The sequence below is a fragment of the Lactuca sativa genome, chromosome 3 (genome assembly GCF_002870075.4).
Source record: "Lactuca sativa cultivar Salinas chromosome 3, Lsat_Salinas_v11, whole genome shotgun sequence".
NCBI classification, from domain to species: Eukaryota; Viridiplantae; Streptophyta; class Magnoliopsida; order Asterales; family Asteraceae; genus Lactuca; species Lactuca sativa.
In genome coordinates this window covers 41,162,804-41,181,063 of record NC_056625.2, presented here as the reverse complement: position 1 = coordinate 41,181,063, position 18,260 = coordinate 41,162,804, and the positions used below count along the sequence as shown (strand labels likewise).

At 40.2% G+C, this 18,260-nt stretch overlaps 1 long non-coding RNA gene across 1 annotated transcript; it reads right to left on the bottom strand.

Moving 5' to 3' along the window:
• Positions 1-8,689: 8,689 nt before the first annotated feature.
• On the bottom strand, positions 8,690-10,141 carry LOC128133006 (uncharacterized). The gene is made up of 3 exons (XR_008231200.1): positions 10,007-10,141; positions 9,547-9,913; positions 8,690-9,113 (listed from the first exon to the last, which is right to left on the bottom strand). It is a non-coding gene; the product is annotated as an uncharacterized LOC128133006 (long non-coding RNA).
• Between the last annotated feature and the right edge of the window lie 8,119 nt (positions 10,142-18,260).

Here is an 18,260-nt window from a genome sequence, read left to right as displayed (position 1 = left end):
CAGACTAAAATAAGGGGAATTTGTGTATGCTCATGTGCAGAAAATGCAGAAGCATTTGGAAAGATTGGAAAATCTAAATGTGAACTTTGATAAGGACCTTGCCATTAACATGGTCCTCAACTCTCTGCCTAGTAGTTATGGTAAGTTCATATTGGCCTATCGTTTGAACAATATAGAAATCATGTTGATTGAGCTTCACAATATGTTGTAAACGGTTGAAGCAGGAATGAAGAAGTCTCATTCCAACAGTTCTATAAGTGCCCCTATCATGGTTGTCCAACAAAGCAACAGAAAGAAGATAAAGGCTCTTTCCCAATCCAAATGGAAAGGGAAGGTCCATCATAGAGACCCTATTGCATCAACATTGCACCTATACCCGTGATCGAAGCATCACAGTAAACCACAAAATTATCGACGCCCTTCGGCAAGGTCAGAATCAGTGCCTCGCACAACCGTTGTCTGAGAGTCTCGAAAGTTGTCTGCTGCTCAGGCCCCCAGCAGAATGTCACAGACTTCTTGGTCAGTCGGGTCAATGGAATAGCAATCTTGGAGAAATCCTTGATGAATCTCCGATAATAACCCGCCAGACCAAGAAAACTCTGAATTTCAGATGGAGACCTTGGAACCTCCCACTGCATCACGTACTCTACCTTGGCCGGATCGACCAGTATACCATTCTGGTTGACAAGGTGCCCCAGAAACTGCACCTATCGCAACCAGAACTTGCACTTGGAGAACTTTGCGAAAAATCTCTTCCTCCTCCGTGTCTCCAGCACCTCCCTCAGGTGCTTCTCGTGTTGCTCCTGAGTCTTGGAGTAAACCAAGATATCATCGATGAAGACTATCACAGACCGGTCCAACATCGGTTTGCACACACGATTCATGAGATCCCTGAACGTGGCAGGAGCATTGGTGAGCCCAAACGGCATCACCACGAACTCATATTGACCATAGCGAGTCCGAAAGGCTGTCTTCTGCACATCGTCATCCCTGACTCGCATCTGGTGATAACCCGATCGCAAATCAATCTTGGAGAACCAAGATGCACCCTGAAGCTGGTCAAATAAATTGTCAATCCTCGGGAGGGGATAATGGTTCTTCACCGTTACCTTATTCAACCCCGGGTAATCTATACACATCTGATGCGACCCATCCTTCTTCTTCACAAACAGGATCGGAGCTCCCCATGGCGAACTGCTCGGTCTGATAAATCCCTTGTCTAACAGCTCCTGCAGCTGTGTAGACAATTCATGCATCTTAGGAGAAGCCAACCGATATGGTGCCTTGGCTATCGCAGTCATACTAGAAACTAGGTCAATCCTGAACTCTACCTATCTCTCCGGAGGTACCCCAGGCAAATCCTCTGGGTACTCCCGTACGATCGATACGTCATGCACGGTCTCCTTACCCTAATCACGGGTATCCATAACATAGGCGACATAATCTGCGCTAACCTGCTGAAGGTAGTGCCTAACTCTCGCTGCTGAACACAAGGTCGGTTTATGTCGTGGCCTCTCGCCCTGAATCACCAACCCTCCCCCACTTGGGGTCCTAACTCGTACTAGCTGCTGCTCGCAGTTGATCACCACCCCATTAGGGCTCAACCAATTCATACCCACGATAACCTTATTTCCTTGCAGGGGAATAGGGACTAAATCCATGGAAAATGCTCATCAAACAGCTGCAGTGTACATCCCCAATGAACCCTCGCAACCCGAACGGTCCTATCATCCGCTATCTTTACATCAAGTAGATAGTCCAACTCCTATGGAGCTCTCTCAAATCGCTTGCTCAACGAGAGCGATACAAAAGATCGGGTATCCCCCGAGTCAAATAATACCAAAGCAGATATATCGTTCTCAAGGAATGATCCTATAATAAAACACATAAACATGAGCAATAATCAATATAAATAAAGAGATAAGCAATAGATACATACTCGTCACAACATCGAGAGTTGTATGTGCCTCCTCTGCAGTCATCTGAAAAGCCCTGCTCCTCGCCGTAGGCACCTCTGTCTGGCCCTGACGGCCATCGGTAATCCTCAGTGTTGCAGGAGAGGGTGTCGCCAGCTGTACGGTTGCTGCTAAACTCGGACACTAGGACCTCTTGTGGCCCCTCTGATTGCACTAAAAGAAAATCAGATCAGATATTGTTGTGGTGGTGGTAGTAGTACAATCCCTGCTGACATGACCAGTTCGGCCGGACTTAAAGCAACCCGAACTACCCGCCATGCACGCCCCCTCGTGCATCTTGCCGCACTTGTCACAGCGGTTGCGGCCCTGCTGGCTCCTGGATGTAACATCCTGAAATTCAGGTAAAGCTATTTAAACCTTCTATTTTGTCAAGTTGTCAAGATTGGTCCCTTGAGAGAGTTCTTGTAGCAAATGAGTACGCTGGGCGTACTGGGGAGTACGATGCGCGTACTCATGCGCTTAATTTGGACACGGACTCGCCTGGGTACGCTGGGGGTACCCAGGGTTACGCTGGGCATAACGGGTCCAGATGCAAACCCTAAATGTTTGGCTTGTGCACTATTTAAAGGATGCTAAGGCTCATTTCTCAGCCTCCATATCAGATAGTGAAACCCTAAGAGAGAGCTTTCCATCGTCCTTAGCTTGAGTGTGTGTGTTTTGGAGCTAAAAGTGTCTTGGTGTGTTAGTGAAGAAGAAGGAGAAGAGCTTGTGGAGGCTAGGAGTTGAAGTGCAAGTTTGGATCTGAGATCTTTAGAGAAAGGACCTTCATCTAGAGGTATAAAGTTCAAAACTTTCCTCTTTATGTGGTTTGATATTGCATGGACCATTTCTAGGGTTAAAAGTCCCCAAGGGTGGAGACTTTATGAGTGTAATGTACTCCATGGACCTAGATCTGTCCCATTTCAGTGATATTTGTGTTATAGATCCATAAAAATTCCATCTTGATCGTTGTTATGAGGTCATGCTTGAGTTATGAGCTTTCTAGAGTTGGGAAATGGAATGTTATGGGTGTTAGTGACTTGTCCAGCCATGCAAAGGCTTAAAGTCACCAAATTTATCGATTAAGAGGCTTAGAAATGGTCAGATCTAGAAGTTGGACGTGGGTCTTAACTGTTTAAGACCTCAAGAGCTTAGAGTCTGAAACTGGGAGTTACACGGGGCGTAATCCCAGTACGCGCGGCGTAAGAGGTCACGCACCCCGTTTCTGTGAGGACGCTGGGTACGCCCAACGTACATGTTTGGTACGCCCAGCGTAACCTGGAGAGTTCACTTTTGTTGACTTTTAGGATTTGGTCAACTTTAGGGTCTTTGAGCCATCAGAGGGGTAAAATGGTCTTTTACCCTTCTGAGAGTACTAAGAGAGGGAATAGTCTAGCCTTGAGAGATGTATTAATTTAGAGTGTTTATTTCATATGATTAGGCGGAGGCTAGACCAGATTTGTCACACCCCAAAACCGGAACGGCGGAAACGTTCTGGGTGGATGACGTCATGTCAAGTATCACAACACATGCATTATAGTAATCAAAGTACAACAAAACATTGCATTAATGGTAATAGTTTTACATGGTTTACTTTACAATACATCAAAGTAATACAGGCAATAATATAAGTACAACATGGTACTAAGCTATCTTCATCAACAGCTCCGGGGATGTACCTGTCTAATGCTGACCTGAGAATACAAGTTATTTGAAAAGCGAGTATCAGCATTTTTACAAATGCTGGTGAGTTCATAAGTATTTAGTGGCATTTTATCCAAATTACTTTAATAAAAGTGGTAGTTTCAGTGTATCTATTACATTAGTGTCTTTTCCAGAAAATCCTATATTTTCTTTAATAAAAGCAGTCTTCTACCAAGACTGGACGGAGTTATGTGGTAAAAAGTAGTTTTTCCCTTAATCGCTATCATTATCAAAATACAGAATTTGATTATTAAAGAAAGCAAGAGGAATCAGGGAAAATAACATATGCCTCAGCAGTGAGGACTGCTGACTAAGGCAAAAGGAATCATAGACTCCAGGAGGGTATCGAATGAACGACATGCCTGGCTCAGTCTAACAGAAAGAGACACAGACCCCAGACGGTACCAAATGAAAGGTACAGCTAGTAAGGTCTAAAACAGTGAACATAGACCCCAGACAGTATCAACTGAATGATACGTCTAGCAAGGTCTAAAATAGTGAATACAGTGAATACAGACCCCAGACAGTATCAAATGAATGATACGTCTAGTAAGGTCTAAAACAGTGTGACTCCGAGAGTGGGTTCCAACATACAGTGTAAATTGTTGGTGAAAAACCATTACCTTAAGGCCATGAATTATAAGGTAACCAGGGATACTCGTAACCATACTAACCGACACTAGAGTACCTGACGCCCTACAAGCGTCTAGAGAATATGACATTTGTCACCCCTTGGCTTGGTAGGCCGTGGACTGTAGCTAGCAGTCAGGGTGCGGGGGTGTCAATCCCGTATAGATCTATACACAAAATGTCCGCTCTCCCTACAGGAGACTCTGGTTACCAACTAGACGACGGAGAAGGCCGTGTCCCGAAGATGCATCCCAAATAGTGGGTAGAGGGTTTCCAATGTAAGTGTTGAACTGGTGGTAGAGACTCTTAACTGAACTGACAAATGTAAACCTGTATGTTTATGCTTGTGTACATAATATATAATTAATGATCAAACGACCTTCGGACGGACATCCGATCCCACCAGACCACATCTCAACGAAGAAAAGGAAATAGGGCGAACAAGCCTTCCTAAGTCCTTCAAACATTATTTATATGCAACTATACAAGCACAGGCATACATCTAACTATGTGGAAGTGTTATCAGGTATAAGCGTATAATGAAGTGGAGACATTCTCAAGTATAAGTGTATCACGAAGTGGAAGCGTTCTCAAGTATACGTGCATCACGAAGTGGAGACGTTCTCAAGTATAAGTGTATCACGAAGTGGAGGCGTTCTCAAGTATAAGTGTATCACGAAGTGGAGGCGTTCTCAAGCATAAGTGTATCACGAAGTGGAGGCGTTCTCAAGTATAAGTGTATCACGAAGTGGAGGTATTAACTAAACAGAAATAACGCAGTGGTATCTTAACCAAGTAGAAGTATAAAAACATAGACGAAAACTTTGGAAAACCTTTATATATTAAGAAAATCACGACTTGGTATTCCTTTGTAAAATAAGTTTGAAAATCTTTAAAAATCCTTTGAAAACCTTTCATAAACAAGTTTCAAAATGAAACTTTGATTAAACATCATAAGTAAAAGCTGAACAAATAACTATGTTTTTAGAAAACCATTTACAGTGTCATTCTCGGTAAAACAGTTAACAGTGTGGTAAATCCTTGTGCATGCGGGTTATCAATGACATGTGATTGATATGATAAATGGCATGTTTAACTTGTATTCCCCCCTATAAAACATGTAAAAACATTTAAAAGGTTCATTCAGGGGTATGAACTCACCTGGTGTAAGTGGATCCGACGAAGGCGCCGGTTGGGTGCTCGGTGTCAAATAAAGACTTGAACACACTTAGTGACCTATTTAACATATGATAACATATGTTCACATACAATTAGTATATATAATACTAATTAAACAAGTATACGCACCCTAAGGAGCGGAAAACACTTTGGTTAAGTCTTTGGGGTGTCCCGGGTAACATTTAAGGGCTCAAATGTCTTAGGAATGGATTTACTCTCTAAGAGTAAACTCACCATAGGGTGTTTACGGCCCTGGGACTACTCCCCATGAGTTTATGGCCGTAAACTCATGGTGAGGGTGTTCTAGGGTGCTAAAATGTCTCATATCAATTGTGGAATTTTGCTAGACTCAAATATCAAACGTGTGAATGGGTTTAAAGCATCAAATGGACCCTTTGAGGAGTTTACGGCCCTAAGCAAGGGAACTTATGGCCGTAAGCTCCTATACACTCATTCTTTTTGTGTTTTAAGGGCTTAAGTGGTAGAGGGTAATTTCCTAACCATTTTTCCAAGTCAAATAGGGAGTTTAGGGCACCAATTAACCTCTTTGTAGGAGTTTACGGCCCAGGTACCCTTCCATGAGGGGTTTAAGGCCGTGAACTCCTTATGGAGTTGTTTTAATTGAATTTAAGGTCCCTAGCTTGTTGTTGGTCGTTTCTAGAATTTAATCCAAGGCCATTGGTGTGTTTAAGGGCATTTTTAACACACAAATATGAGTTTACTCCCCATGAAGAGGAGTTTACGGCCCAAGCATGTTCTTGGGCAGTAAACTCATGTTTACTCCCCAAAATTCTAGTTCAAGGTGTTCTAATTCCGATTCCATAAGCCTACAAGTCATATCTAAGCCTTAGGGACAATTTGGAGGGGTTTTGGGGCTTAAAAACCCCATTAAATGGTGTTCACAGTCCAAGAGTGTTCTTGGGCCGTAAACACATCATTTTGTCCCTATTTTATGATTTAAACACGAATTTGCATGCTAGATAGGTTATACAACAAGTTAGGATAGTTTACCTACTCGTTTGGGGCTCGAAACGGATGATTTTTGGCTCGGGAAAAATTTGTAGAGAGAGAGTAAAAAGGTGGAAATGGAGTTTACTCTCCCTTATATAGGGGTCGGAGTTGAAGCTCAGTGGGAATCTACCCGATACTGCCGTTATACGGGGCTTTTGGTCGCACCCGATTTAGTGGTCGTAATAATAAAAACTAACTTTTTCCAATTAAATGGAAATGCAACTTAAGTGTTTTTATTTACTTTATTATGACTATAACGACATAAAACATAAATAAATAAAACATTTATTTATTTGACGACCTCATATTAACAGAACTTTTATACAGTAGAATATTCCGTTAACGGAAACGGGGCAATGTAACGGAATAAACTTTAGGGTTGTCACATCATCCCCCATTAGAGGGAATTTCGTCCCAAAATTCAGGTCTAGGCAAGGAAGTAGGTATGAATGACCGAGTAGAGGCAGGAGGGTACTTCCTACTCTGTTTTTCCTCGCATTCCCCTGTGAATCTTTGGTCTGTGTTTGTCATTCCAACAAACCTTCATCTACAGGATGCGGACTTCGTCTCGTGTAGTTAGTGGGTTCCGACTGGTGTATCTATGATGTTAGGGTTCTCAATGGTTTCTATCAAGATGTGTGGGATACGAAGAGTGACGTCAGGTAAACACTGATCAAGTCTAAGAAGTGGATCGATCGGGTGTGAAACTTGTGGAAGATCCGGAAGTAGTAGTGGTCTGACGAGGGTTGGACCAAATCTCTGTGAAGATTCTCAGATGGTCCTACGCTCTCGGAAGGGTAGAGATTTTCAGTACTTAGAACATAGTGTACTTCTATGGCAAGATCACCACTGGCGTGATCGTCATTCCGAAGTTCCTAACGTTCTCTCCCATACTGGTAGTATAGTCCCTCAGGTTGGTTCTTAGGAAGCTTAAGTTGTCCTTGGTTTCGCGTTTTCCTGTCAATTGGCTTTTAGAGGCTTTTTAGGTCATCGAATGGGTTGTGTGACTACGGTTTTCTGTTTGCTGTAGAATGTCTATCTCAAGCTCATGGAAAATGAACCTGTACAATGAATCTTGAGATATTCCCAACGGAAACCCTCAGGGTCAGGGAGATAGGGTTTCACTAAATGAGTGTTGGACTATCTCGGGAGGTGGTTCTACTATTTCTGCGTGAGATAGCATTCGTGGAACACCTAATAGTCCAATGAATCTCTAAGACTTTGGTGTATTCTAGTGCGGAAAGCGCATGCTCCTGCATAACCCCTCGACTAACACCAAGGCTGGTGTTAAGTCTATAATCTCTTCGGGATCTGGGTCATGAAGCTTAACGCAACTACTTCCGCACTTTGATCAAGTATTCTTGGCTGCGGAGGTTATCCTGTGGTTCTCGGTATTCTAGTGTTCACTTCGGAAAATGAAGTCTATCGTCTACAGGGCGACGACGATTTCCTCCATGCGATGGGGCGGAGGATCCTAGGCACTATTTGTCTGTAATAGGGTGGACGAAGTGCCTGAGTAGTGCGAACATCTTCAGCAACTACTCTTCCGAAGGTTCTGAGTTTTCTCGGTCCAGACCAAATCTAGTGAGTATAGGGTTTCATCACTCGGAATTTTAATCTCCTCATCCATCACTACTAGAAAAACAGCCTTTTACGACGCTCTTTGCGTGTCGTAAAAGGCTCAGACGACGCGCAAATGCGTGTCAAGGAAGGCCCTATCATAAAGAGAGACGACGCGCTTTTGCGCGTCGTCTATAGACAAGGCGCATTTACGACGCTCATTTACGACGCGCAATTACGACACGCGTTTACGACACGCAATGCGTATCAAGGAAGGCCTTGTCATAAAGGAAGACGACATGCATTCGCGTGTCGTAACCTTACGACGCGCATGTTAATGACACGCAATGCGTATCAAGAAAGCCCCTGTCAAGAAAGGCCATGTCATAAATGAAGATGACACACACTTTTGCGTATCGTAAATTTAAATATATAAAAAAAATATATATTTATATATTTATTAATTTTTAAATTAAATTTGCATTTAATTTGTCATAATAGAAATAAAATACCATATACAAAAAAATACAATCCATTGCATAAACTTTAATGTCATACAATTCTATTTGTTACAATATATAAATTTGCATTCATCTAATCTACTATATGTTTCATACTAACAATTGAAATGAAGAATACAACACTTGCATTTTCAGCATCTTATCTCTTTAGGCTTGAGCTTTCTTTTCCACTTCTAACTCGAGAGCTATTCGCTTTCATCAACCCTGTAAACACAACACAAAATCACTTGTCATTTTCATTCTACTTTTATGTTTACTAGTCAATCCTTCAACTTTCTTTACTAATTAGATTCACCTGGCACCAATATTGATGATGTTTACTAGTCAATCCTTCAATCTATCATATGAAGTGTGAAAAGTATGAACAATAGGAAATGGAAGTTCAAAATCCTAACCAAAAATCCCAGATATATAACATTATGCCCTCCTGGTGCTTGTCCTCCTGACAACACAACTCCTATCTTCAAGGCAGATCCTGATTCATTAGATTTACCTGGCACCAATATTGTTGATGGTTGCCCAAACAGGGATGGGAAAAGTTTTGCAATTTCATCTGAAAGCATTTGAACAAGCACAACTAAAGTCATAATCCTTCATCTTTACACTCAATCTGTGCAGATGATCAGATGTGTTTTGCAATTCTTTTATGTGATTTTGGATTATAAAAAACAAATCTCCAATTTGTTTAGTACTGGTTCGTTTTTACAGCAGTTTCACAAGGTATTTATCGTAAGTAGTTAACTTTAAAACTCAAAATGCAAAATTCGATCATAAAACCTAATTAACATCTACACACAACGTAATCAGTTAACATAGCTAGAAAAACACTTAAATTCTTGTTTATCCAATGCAACAGTGACTGAATTAGAAAGATTATTATCAATCCATCATATAAAAGACTCCGATCAATTATGATCATAGCATAAATAGTTTTGCTTTTACAGGGTTGTAAATTCACTTAAGTATCAATATGAAGTGAGAAATACCTGGATTTCCGACAGCGGAGCTAGCGGGACCATCGACGATTTTGAAGGGGCTTCTGGAGCAAGTGACAAGTCCACAGGAGTGTCTTCCACGGGTGGGTACAGAGGATAAAAGTTGTTGTCACAAACGTAAAAATATTAAATTAAGAAAATGAAAAAAGAAAAATATTTTTTGAATTTTGAAAACATGCCTGTGTCGACTCAGCAGATGGTTTGTTAGTTTATTCATGCGATTCTTGATCCCAAGTGACACTACATCCATACTAAGTTGTTTCAGGACATCCACACTACAGCGTCCTACTTTCACCGATGGATCAACAGGTTCCTCATAAATCGCATCCATGTCGTATTTTCCAAGTTGTGGAGGACCCTAGAATATTTATTTAATTAATTAAAAAAATAATATGTTGCAAATTATATATAATCAAAAGGGTAGAACTATAATTACTAATTAGTTACTTACAGCTGAGACAGATTTAACAATCTTGACAACCGCAGCTACAAATGAAGCGTATATGTCTTTGTGGACATAAAGTCTTTCAGCTCCTGCACAGTTTTGTACACTAGATTGTAAAGAAGCCCTAACAACAACTTGTGCAACCTGTATTGAGTTTGAAGATTCTATTAAAAATGGCTTCTTTGCTCAGAATAGCAATGTACTTTAACTTTTTTTACAAATATAGGCAATGTACTTTATTTGTTATATATTGCTATTATTGGTAAAAAAAAAAAAGATGTAAGAAGGTTGCTAATTTTTATAGAGAAAATTTAAGTAAGCTGCTATTATGGATTACATATTTGCTATTATTTGTAGAAAATGTATATTCATTACTATTTCTCACAATTTGGAGTAAACAAAAGATGGAAAAGTCAAAATTATTTTATGAATTTGACCGAAAGTCAAAGATTCTTACATGTGCCACATCGACGTCTTCACAGACAATAAACGGATCTTTTCCACCAAGCTCAAGTGTCACGAGTATCAATGTGTCAGCGGCTTTTCTCATTATCTGGTTTTATAAAACAATGTAATGTGAAATTACGTTAATACCCTTTATGTTATCTTCCAGTCATGAGATGGAAAAGGGAAAATCATACCATTCTGCCAACACCTGGAGAGCCGACAAATATAATTTTGTCAACTGAGGAGACTAATGCTTCTCCAGTCTCAGCAAACCTGGAAAATTCAAAGTTTAAGGGACCTGATAAAATTAAAAAATATTAAAATGACTAAAAAGGGCTTGGCTAACCCAGTTATGACTTCAACAAGATTTTCAGGAGCTCTAATAGCTGCAAGGGCAGTTTGGAGAATTTGCACGTAGAAGCATCCAGACCAGCTTGCATGTTCTGAAACCTGAAATACCAATAAGGAAGAGTAAATTGAATTTTTGGTCCTTGAGTATAGCTGATTTTGCAATTTCAGTCCCTTATTTGAGGTTGTTCATCTCTATTTCAAGAAAATGACTATATTTTGGACCAATATTGCAAAAATCAGTTATACTCTGGGACCAAAATAGTTATTTTACTTGGAACAAGGACCAAAAATGTTACAAGACCACAAATGATGACCAATTTATAAGAGAAAACATTTTTGGACCAAGACTGCAAAAACAGCTATACTCTAGGGGGTGTAATGTAAATTACTCAAGAATTAAATACCTTGACAACTATGCCATTCCCAGAGAAGACAACAGCTAAAATTGGATTAAACAAGTTATGAAATGGATAATTCCATGATACAATTGCTCCAACTACACCAAGGGGGTAAATTCCACTTTGGATTTTTTGTGAAGCATTGATCCTCCAAATAATAATAAAAAATGTTAATATTCAAAAAATACATTACATACCTTATGTTCCATAACACGAGCAAGTCTATACTTCTCCTTGAGATCTCCCTCATGACGTTCTCTTCTCAACTCAACCTCAAGCTGCACAATCTTTCAAAACACTTTGGGGTCAAAAGGACTAGTCCCAAAACATAGAATTGATAAAAGAAAATTCAACTTTTTTTTTATAAAAATCATACTTTTGGAATAGACATGGAAAAACTAAAGACTGCTAACGCTAAAGTTAAGTTAAACAGAACATTAATTCATATTTGGAAAATATTACATTTAAATCTTAGCAATAAATTAACATAACCATACACTTGTGCTTTAAAGCAACCCTAACAGAATAACCATTTTAAGTTATCAAAAAACTTAAAAAACTAAGTAACAAAATTTCTTATGATATTCATGTTGGAAACACACTAACTATCCACACATCAAAATGAGATGCAATTACCCAAATTTAAAAAGCCTAACCAAAATTCAAATTCATTTGAAAACTTAAGTTACCTTCTGTCTGAGGGTCATCAACGAATTTTCTCATGCAGTCAACAAATTTGGTCATGTTAAAAGGATCCTCACCAATACCTACACGTGCGGATTGACCTAGCCCTACAGTAGTAGTTTGGTATACCTGTAACAAAATAAATAAACAAATCATTCAAATTGCTGCATAGAATCATAATGTTTTCCAAATTCAAAATAAGCAATTAATCTTAAACCGATCATATAATAAGTTAAGAAAAAATGAAGAATATCTTACCGCTTCATAAGTTAGTGTGCCAGATCGAGATACAATACCAATACGCCCTGGTTTATGAATGTAACCAGGCATGATTCTGGTTTTGCATTCTTCAGGCTTAATGATACCAGGACAATTTGGTCCAATCAGTCGAGTTTTTGACTGCTTAATAAGAGCAGCCTTTACACGAACCTGTATGTATAAGATTGATTACAAGTGACAGACAGTCAATAACATTCTTACAATGAAATCACAAGTAACCAACATATTGAAGAGAAATGCATGTTACCATGTCATGTTGTGGAATTGCTTCTGTAATGCAAACAATCAAATCCAATTCAACCTCTAATGCTTCCATGATTGTTGCTGCAGCAAATGGTGGAGGCACATAAATTACAGATGCATTAGCCTTGGTTTCAGATTTTTCATCTGCAACTGAGATGAAAACAGGGAGCCCTAAATGCTCTGTTCCACCCTTCTTTGGGGTAACTCCACCAACCTACAAAAGTCAAGAACAAGGTTCAGAGCTACATGTTGAAATTATTTATATACATTTGTTAGATCATTATGTTCACGTTTTCATTTCTAATCCAAAATTATCTCAATGTCATTGCTAAGCGTTACAAAATATCGGTAGGCTTATTGTTCTAAACGTTTTCTCTAATTTGGCATATTACTTGTCAGTTAAATATTCTTATTAAATTGTGTCCAGACTAAAGAATGTCATTTTTGTAATTAACAGTACAAAATCAAACAATCATTTTACAGATCACCATTACACGAACCTGGATGTCACTGGTCGTACCTTCCACTGTAAACCTTCTAAGATCTGAAGCTCCATAAGATGAATTTGAAATGGTATATATATATATATATATATATATATATATATATATATAGAGAGAGAGAGAGAGAGAGAGATGTATATAGAACCCTAAATCACCTCCTGGATGTCACGCAGTATGTATATTTATATATAGGAGAGAGAGAGAGAGAGAGAGATGGAGAGAGAAAGAAAGGGGAACCGGAAGTAGATCGATGGAGTTGGGTAAACCGGAGGTGGAGCAGGACTGGGAACACTCAATCGTAGGCGAGATCTAGAATAAGATGAAAAAGCATGTGTATACCTTCTCAGTACTGTCCATGGCGATTGGTCACTTTGTCGGTGTAAGGTCGTGTAGGATAAGAGGAGATATGTATGTGAGAATTGAATTTTTTTAAGAACGATTGAGTTGTGGAGAGTGAAGCCGATTCGATCTTCGAAGAGCGGCGGAGCTCGGAGAAAGAAGGCGGAGTAGCAGTGGTGGATTTAGGGTTGAAGAGTTGGGATGTTTGCTGTAAGAGAAATTGAAATTATCGCCAAAGTAAACCCTAATTCAGAGCTTGAAGGTGACAAAATGGAGAAATGGATAAAGATTGGCAGCCACACTATTAGGGTTTCTTGGGTACAACATACGAAGGAGTAGATGCATCAGGCGGGGTTTATATTTTTTAGGGATTTCGTTTCCCTTTAAAGCACGCCTTTCACTAAAATTATAAAACAACATACTTAGACGACACACTTTTTACGACCGGTGCCCTCCGTGTTTTTTTTTTCTTTTTGTGCTGACATTAATTTCAGGGCACGCATAAATGCGTGTCCTTTATCCTTCAAATTTTGGAAGAGATGACATTATTTTTAGAGCGCACGCTTTTGCGTATCGTATATCACTGCGTGTCATTGTTTGCGCGTCATTAGAGGGCTGTTTTCTTGTAGTGCATTCTTCTCAGAGTTCAACCCATCGCAGCTTTTGGATTTCCGGGATATCCGCTGCGATGCTTAATTCGGGGGATTAAGCGTGAATGGATGGTCGTAGTCAATGTCCTTGACTCTTACGACTCAGACTTCATTCCCTTTATTAACTGAGGGTGTTAGCTACTATGTGGGCTTAACTGGGATGACAACAAATTTTGGATTTGTAGTCATTATAGTAGCTCAACCCGCCGTGGTTCTCTTGACTCCAGCTCCTATTTTATGGAATAGGATGAAGGGATTTACTATGAGGTTCGTGGTAGAGCTCATACCTGGCTTAACCACTAATACTTGGTGTATGCAGGCCGTATATAATTGGGGTCGGCAGGATGTTCAGTTGTGCGACTCCACCCCAGAGCCACAACCCAACGAGGAACAGGGAGTAGGGAGTAAGCACACATCTTAAATCTTTTTGATCTCAACTATATACCACCTTTATGCATATACCTGGTTATAGTGGTCAGTCCCATGAGTTCTATCCTCTGGGTTCACGAACCTGATGTGCAAGATGCGAAGGGTCTTTCTGGGGAATCTACGGAGTATGCTTTGGATAGTTATTGTCTTCCGGAGTTTCTGCAGTTTCTTTCGCTTCGGTTTCCATCTGACTAAGAGGGGTCGGTCAACAGCGCGCGGTACCCTTCTCCGGGTACTTTGGAAAGTTTGAGATAAGAGGGACGACTGACAGATCGTATTAGGTTTGATTATTTGTATTATGTTTAGGTTCGGAAAAACCTTTATTTGCCGACATGGCTACGGAGAAAGTTCTTTTTACACAGCACTAAGGATGTACACATGGTTGCACTACGTCAAACCATGATCGATAGAGTCGTCGAAGTTGGCATACCTCGACATAATATAAAATGAGGGTCGATAGAGTCATGCGCCGAACAGGTACACCAGTTATAGGCGTCTCGGGTTTCGTCCTGTGTATCACTGCCGCGGATACTTGGACCGATAGAGTCGACGCGGAACTATAGAGAGTCCTAAGTGTTCTGAATAGGGTACCTTTTTCATGAATGGATTCTCACGAGGCATTTCTATAATCGCCTAACATATACTAGTCATGTATAATTAAGGTGGGGAGGATTGTTGACTGAGCGACTCCGCCCTAAATCCACAACCAAACGAGGAACAGGAAATGAGGCGGCATTCACTCACTCTAGGTCTATCCATCTTAACTATACATGGTCGTAAAGTATATGTTTAGCCATTATAGTTTTACCTGATGAATTTTAAATTTTATAACAGTGCTGCGACTTTCGCCTTAATGGGGAAGTATTTACATTTTGAATTAGTCTTTTAATGTTTTCAGTTTAGTTATCTGAGATCGTAAGACGTACCAAAAATCTACCAGTTTCCTTGATGCTTCTCCCTAAGCAGTAGAGTTAGACTCCTCCTGTGTCCTTGTCTTTCCCTTCGGTTGGGCAGTCCTTCTTGAAGTGTCCCATTTCACCACATAGGTGGCAAACTGTACGGGTCGCCACATTGGTGGTTGATGTAATGAACTCAACCGGGATTCTGCAGACGCGAGCAGTATGCCCCAACATGTGGCACCTAGCACAATAGAGCTCCCGGCAGACACCATGATGATGGTAGCTGCACTTGCTGCAATGGGGAAGGTTCCCTAAGTATGGTCTCCTAGGTGTAGGGATGGAAGGGTTGGTAGGGAATTTGACCATCTCATCTCGTTGCCCTTCGGAAGGTCCTTGAGCCGAGGTACTTCCCTCCTCGATCTTAATCTTTCTCTTCAGTGGGTTTGAGTGAGGTTCTTAGGCGGCTGGGTATGCAGAGGTTGGTTGTTGTTGTCCACTACTAGGATCGGAATTTCCGATAGGGCTCTTACTAACATTGGCGTTGTTAGCATTCAGTTGACCCATGACAGCTGCTACGGCTGCTGAGACTGCAGCTTGGAACGTAGCTTCATCGAATAAAAGAGTAGGTTTCTTGCTTGTGGACTGGTTATGCTTATTCGGTGGCATGGTTTTTCCTGCACGGAAAGGAATACAAGATAATGAGAGACGATGGCTAACCCTGGACATATCTGTCCCGAATGTATTAAGCATAAATTTTTCCCGTGCCTCGGGTACTGGTTGTCTGAGTGTCGACCTACATCCCTATGATGTAGTCCTGGTAATCAAGGTAGGAGTATGAGCATCGGAAAGGCCATAAGATGCGAGTCGTTCCTACTACGTTACCTTTATACTGGGAAGGTTTCACTCTCCGACCTGGAAAGATTTGAGAACAGTTCGGAACGAACACCGCGGAAAGAGAGGCTTATAAGGACTTATGGCTAAATATCCTCAATAGAGGTGCGGGGATCCTCTCTAATCGTGTAACTGGCAACGGGAAACGACGATTTACCTAACACATAGCGTGAGTAGTGTAATCACTAACTCACTATATTGTATTATTTTAAGGGTGTATTAGCATGACGAACACGAGGAAAGGACACTTCTCGGGTTCCATGTACTGGCTCCCTCTGTCTGCCTCGTATCTTTGGCTGGTATCGGCGTTGGTTTCCTTCGGGTAGTTACCTAGGATTCTTCTCTTGTGAAGACATATTGAATTTCTACCCCGCCTCACTTCCGAATCCGACTCCGGGTGTCATCACTTCATGATGGGTGACTGGGAATCTCGGAAGTTTAGGCGAATTTCTCACCGATGTCCCTAAAAAGATATAGGCACTTGGTGAATTCAATAGTCTCGACCCAGTTCATTTATTTTCGAACAGGAAATCTTCTCAATGAACCTCTTCTAGGTCTGTATCAACTCTTCTGTCAAGCACTGAAGTGGATAGGGTTGTCTACAGGGTTCGTGCGAGAATGGAAATGTCTAAAGAATCCTAAAAGATTATTAACATTTCACTGGATGATCCATATCGAGTCCTGCTATGATTACACAGGGTATACAAATCATATATAACTTAGATCCGATAGGCCTTCGAATATGTGATACTACTCTATATCCACATCCCAACGAGGAAAAGGAAGTAGAGCGAAACCACACATTCTTAGCCTATGGGATCCTTATTATATATAACCTTGGGAGTACACTCTCTGTAATTGTAGGTATATCAATAAGGATCTTTTTAGTTCTTCACACAAGGTTACTTATGGATCCTAAAATACCCCTATGGTATTTTAATTTCTTGTTTGGTTCTTATCTTCTGAATATGGTTCTGGGATTAGTGTGAATCTTTTAGTGTTCCAAAATACTCCTATAGTATTTTGACTTTATGTTTGGCTCTAGCATTCCTAGTTGGTAAGTTTCAGACCTGTTGCTCACCACTATCACTCCCAAGCACATGTTCATCGCATCTTGAATAAATGTAGTTGATCAGGTTACATTTATTCCAGCTTACGATTACATAACTGCCCAGGTTTGACGGCAATGCTCAACATCCGAAAACTTTTATTATTGTTCTTCTTGTGATACTTTTGTTCGAGTGTTTAGATTTTGGATGTTCTTATACTTTGGTAAAGTATGGTTATATTTTAAAGTATAATTCTTGGTAAGAGTGTTTTATCCCTTTGTATTTATAGGTTGTATATGTTTTATGATTTGATATACTTAGCTCACTATAAACAATGCTCTAATACCAATATGTCACACCCCAAAACCGGAACGGCGGAAACGTTCTGGGGTGGATAACGTCATGTCAAGTATCACAACACATGCATTATAGTAATCAAAGTACAACAAAACATTGCATTAATGGTAATAGTTTTACATGGTTTACTTTACAATACATCAAACTAATACATGCAATAATATAAGTACAGCATGGTACTGAGCTATCTTCATCAACAGCTCCGGGGATGTACCTGTCTAAAGCTGACCTGAGAATACAAGTTATTTGAAAAGCGAGTATCAGCATTTTTACAAATGTTATTGAGTTCATAAGTATTTAGTGGCATTTTATCCAAATAACTTTAATAAAAGTGGTAGTTTCAGTATATCTATTACATTAGTGTCTTTTCCAGAAAATCCTATATTTTCTTTAATAAAAGCAGTCTTCTACCAAGACTGGACGGAGTTATGTGGTAAAAAGTAGTTTTTCCCTTAATCGCTATCATTATCAAAATACAGAATTTGATTATTAAAGAAAGCAAGAGGAATCAGGGAAAATAACATATGCCTCAGCAGTGAGGACTGCTGACTAAGGCAAAAGGAATCATAGACTCCAGGAGGGTATCGAATGAACGACATGCCTGGCTCAGTCTAACAGAAAGAGACACAGACCCCAGACGGTACCAAATGAAAGGTACAGCTAGTAAGGTCTAAAACAGTGAACATAGACCCCAGACAGTATCAACTGAATGATACGTCTAGCAAGGTCTAAAATAGTGAA